At 41.4% G+C, this 4,790-nt stretch overlaps 1 long non-coding RNA gene across 1 annotated transcript; it reads left to right on the top strand.

Moving 5' to 3' along the window:
* Positions 1-1,305: 1,305 nt before the first annotated feature.
* Positions 1,306-3,372, top strand: LOC125521799. The gene is made up of 5 exons (XR_007289451.1): positions 1,306-1,479; positions 1,711-1,806; positions 1,891-2,056; positions 2,148-2,224; positions 3,084-3,372. It is a non-coding gene; the product is annotated as an uncharacterized LOC125521799 (long non-coding RNA).
* The last annotated feature ends 1,418 nt before the right edge of the window (positions 3,373-4,790 follow it).

Below are 4,790 nucleotides of genomic sequence, written 5' to 3'. Positions count from 1 at the left end.
CGTGATGTATGTATATTGTTGGCCGTGTTATGCATGGACATGTAACATCATAGATCAGGAAAGAGAATCTTGAACTTGTTAGGTGATTGTAGCTACGCTATGGACTCTTTGGCTGATCAGATCTCACTTTTAAACGTGCAGATTTCTAAACATGAGGAAATAGACTTCTCATATCTCATTTAATTCTAGACGTAGGATTAAGATCTAATGGTTATTTATCGGTAGATTTTGAGGATTAACGTGCAGGCTCATATGGTTATTTCTAGACGTAGGATTAAGATCTAATGGTTATTTATAGATAGTTTTTAAGGATTAACGTGGAGGCTCGTATGGTGCCTCCAATTAGTAAATACTCCCTCCATTTCACAATGTAGTGCTTCCTCTATCCCCGTGCTTCAACTTTGACCGTAAATTTAACTATCAAGACCGATTGCGGCGGGACCAAAAATTATATCAGTGAATTCGTATTCGAAAGAAGTTTTCAATTATATATTTTTTCTCCCGCCGCAGTTGGTCTCGTTGGTTAAATTTATGGTCAAAGTTGAACCTCGAGAAACGCGGACGCACTATATTTTGGAATGGAGGGAGTATAAGATTATGTGTTATGTTAATTGTTAATTATTTTCTTCATTTTACCATTGTTCAGATTATGTTGCGATGATAATGTTTTATTGCTCGAATTGTTTAGTGAAGTGTCGAAATGTTGTTTAAATATTGTCTTGGCACCAAAAATTCCGTTCATGCAGTCTACCGCAGATACAGGCTACCAAAGACAGTCTCAACGCAACATGTCTCGTCTGATGCAGCCTATCAAACACAATTTCAGCTCAGCATGCGTCAGTACATACATTACAACCAAACAACTGCAGTGCTGTGCGAGGGTAAAATGCAATGCTGGATGGGAGGGAGCGAAACAGTGCTACTGCTGCGCCGCGCATATGCGAACATTTTCCCTCGTGGGCTGGGCAGGCCACGGGCCACGGCAGGGTTGCAATGCATGAAGCAGCTACATTAAATGTTGTAGTACTACTACTGTAGTCTGTAGACAGTAGGCATCATGCATGATGGAGCTGCTGCTGCTGTCGCTGCATGTTCATCATGTCAAATGTTGCATGCATCATGGGTGGTGAACTCGGTAGCCGTTGGTTGGTCGACACGTAACTCATACAAGGTACTACAAGGACGGTGTTCATCATCTATGGCTGCACGCATCGGGTAGGCTAGCTGCTACAGTGAATATTCAAGGACACGCGCGTGCTGCAGACCGCACATGCTACACCAACAAGCCGAACGTCCCACTAGCTTACTGGTAGTGGTAGGATACATGCCATTTCTTCTCCGTCTTCGTCTTCTCCGTCTCCAAGGTACTACAAGTAGCAGGGGCGCTAGCTCGCCTCGCCAAACAATCAACCAGTCGACCTGCTGCAACTAGCTTTCTCCCTCTCATTTGTCCTCTCAAGTCAGCATCGTAAGCTTAAGGTACTAGTATTTCTTCACGGCCTTGCTCTCCTGCCTCGTTATGTGCTTTCACTTTGTTTGTTTAATTTGTTTCTGGATAAGGGTAGGATCCCGATGGAACCCGACTTCCATTAGATAGATATATAGATAGTATGTTCATTCTGTTCTAAGGTACAATTGATGCTCCTCCAATGACTCTATAAATCAAGTTAAGCTATTTATGCTACTTCCTATCTTCGAGTTGCAATGCAGATGAGTTCCTCTTCCAAGTCCAACACAGTACGGGTGCAGACAACAAACAAGCAATCGCTAAGGCGCATAAGTCAGCTTGTTGAAAAAAAAGCATCGGTACAAACATAACTAATCTTTTAGGACACATTTATATTTTCACTTGGCAAATGGTTAATGCTCACATTTTTCTTTGATTTGAAGGTTAAGCACTATCGGATCGGCGAACATAAGGACTTTCACTATATTGACTTCCAGTTTTACACTCGAGAGGAGGCTGACTTTGTTTTCGCTGAGGCTGAAGGATGCTCTGTTTTGGGAACCATGGTATTTCTAACCCATGATATTGAGCCCGTGGCAAATCCAAAAGGTAAGAATCACTAAATTAATTACAACTAATTGTGCGTGCTTTTGTGTCTGTGATGTTAACATCTTTTATATATATAAAAATCATCATGTAGGTGGTTGTACAATGGAGTACGTGGAGACAAAACCGGATGAACGTTAAAGAGGCTCCTCCTTGATATTCGGTGGTCTGGTATGAATTTAACCCTCTCCAACAACATTAACTTTATGTCCTAAACTGGTTGGTTTACGCAGTTGTGTGGTGTAGTCTATGAGGCTTTAGTGTATGACTTAAACACATGAAAACCCAGCCAGACTACCACATTTTCGAACTGGATGGCTAATTTGGCCATCCAAGTTTTGGCTAAAAATCAACTAGAGAGCCAAGGAAAATGCAGCCATTGTATTTTTCTTTATCCAAGCTGAAGTATGTTCCACAAATTAATCAGCAATCAAGTTTGGTACTTGAAGTACATAAAACTTGAAAGATGAAATATAAGTATAGGGAACTGTGTTAATATCTAGCAATCATACTTGGTACTTGGTAATATAGCTGCAAATTGTAATTTCGATAGTGACTTTGTATAGAAAAATGGAGGGAGCACATAAAAATTGTGTGGTGATTGTAGAGTTTGAGTAAATTAAACATGCTTAATTATTCAGTCTGATTAATAATGAATTGAGCTAGCAGATAGCTAGTGAAAATAAAAATCCATGGATTACTTCCTTTTTCCCTTCTGTTTACTCGTTCATGCACCTGTTTTTTATTCAGTTGTGTTTGCTTATGCATGAACATGTGTTTCAGCCATGCATACAAATACAAGATTATGTTGGTTTGTTTTGTCCTATGTACTGTTACTAAGCTTAAGCTTGGCTATCCTTTTTTATTTCTTTGTACTCTCTCTGTAAAGAAATACTATAAGACCATTTACATCGCTAAAATAGTGATCTAAACGGTCTTATTTCCTTACTGAGGGAGTATTTTTTTAATTAAGTAACTTCTTAATTGCCTTGTTTCTCTTAAGGGGATTCCTAATTACCTTGCTGTACAGCAGGAGAGAATGGATTCTACATTAGTCGTTCAAGCATGCCCGTCGAAAAGAACCTTTTCTCAGAATCAACTTGTTATGTTAGTGATGTGTTTTATTTGATTAGCCAAGTGTATGGCTTTAGCCGGATGTACGAGGACTTGTTCAGTCGATGAACTATATGTGTGCGCTACCTATTGTAAACTTAATTACTGATGAACTCTGCTTGTGTGCTAGGTATTGTAATAGACTTAACTATGGATGAACTCTAGTGTGTGTGCTAGCTATTGTAATAAACTTAATTATTGACGAACTGTGTGTATGTGTGTGCGTGCTTTTGTACTAGCAAACTTGAGTATGGCATTTATATTCAGGTGGGTTCGTCGTTGAAATTTCAGAAATAGAAAGTATGTCATTCGCTTTGTGTCATGAATTGCATCGTGGCCTGTGTGTGTACTGTTGAATATATGAGCAAATTACTACGAGATCTAATTCGAATAAATAGAAAGTAAATCATGGCAACAATAACATAGATTAAACTAATTATGCGGACTAGCATAGTAGATGAACAGATCGAATCTAGGGTACAAACTAGAAATATGAATTCTACCACAATCTCGAACAAGGAGGACAAGACCACATACGGTGCAGCTGGAGCAGGAGCGCCGACGTTGATGTTGTCGCCCATGTCGTTGATGAGGAGGTTGCCGAGGCCGGGGAAGAAGTTGTCGTTGGCGAAGTCGTCGCTGCCAGCAGTTGCGCGAGTGCGCTCCCCAAAAACCTAATCGCCCCTCTCCCGTACAGGATCACGAGAGGCGGGGTTCCGGAGGCTTGTTGTCCCTTCTTGCGGTGCACGCCGGGAGGAGGGGTGGAGAAGACTTGCGTGGCGGCGAAATGATCTCGAACGATGTGAAACCATATGTTGTGGCGGCGGCTAGGGTAGACGTTCACCACCTGACTATATAATGCGGGTCGGGTAGGTTGTGGAGAAAGCTCCACGCCCAAGTAACAGCCCCATGATCCAAAATAATCAATAACGGCTGAGTAATTAACGCGTGCATTAATTATTAATTAATGACTTATTAATTATTCCGGAGCAGCAAAAATATAGAAAATGTATTGTCCTCGGCTCGGCTCATTCCCGCGGCGCAGCGAGGCATGGTGAGGCGAGCGAGGAGGAGGAGCGCGCGTGTAGGTCTTCTCTTCTCATGCTCATACAAGTGGTAAAAGACCCCACCTTATAAAGAGGTGCAACTTTCTCTCAACTTCCGGGGTGCGACTAAACTTTAGTCCCGCTCACTAGTTATGCATGAATGGGCAAAGAGAATTTCAGAATTTTAGTTGGGCTTTGGGCCAAAGGCCTACTAACAAATTCCAACAATCCCCCACAAAGTCTCATTGGCACATTTCATCATTTAGTTCCAAAACATTGTTTATATACCGGTGCTCAGTGGATACTGTAAAGTTGAAGTTCCACTTAAAGGTTTATGCTACACTAGATCATAACTTGAATAGTGGGCTATGCCTTGAACTACAAGTTTTCTGCGAGACTAATTTCACACAAATTCTTGAACGATACTGGGTTGCCGCAAGACTTCCCCGCGGGTGGAGAGTATGTGTCGTACTCCAGGGCCTTTCATGAATTTATTAGAAAACACCCAATTCTTACAGACTGCTCGTTAACAGTCAAGTTTATATAGGTGTGTTCCTCAGGAGATGCTCTGCAAGGCA

The sequence above is a fragment of the Triticum urartu genome, chromosome 7 (assembly GCF_003073215.2).
Source record: "Triticum urartu cultivar G1812 chromosome 7, Tu2.1, whole genome shotgun sequence".
Classification (NCBI taxonomy): Eukaryota; Viridiplantae; Streptophyta; class Magnoliopsida; order Poales; family Poaceae; genus Triticum; species Triticum urartu.
Note: the sequence above shows the minus strand (reverse complement) of the source record. Positions and strands in the feature narration are given on the sequence as shown.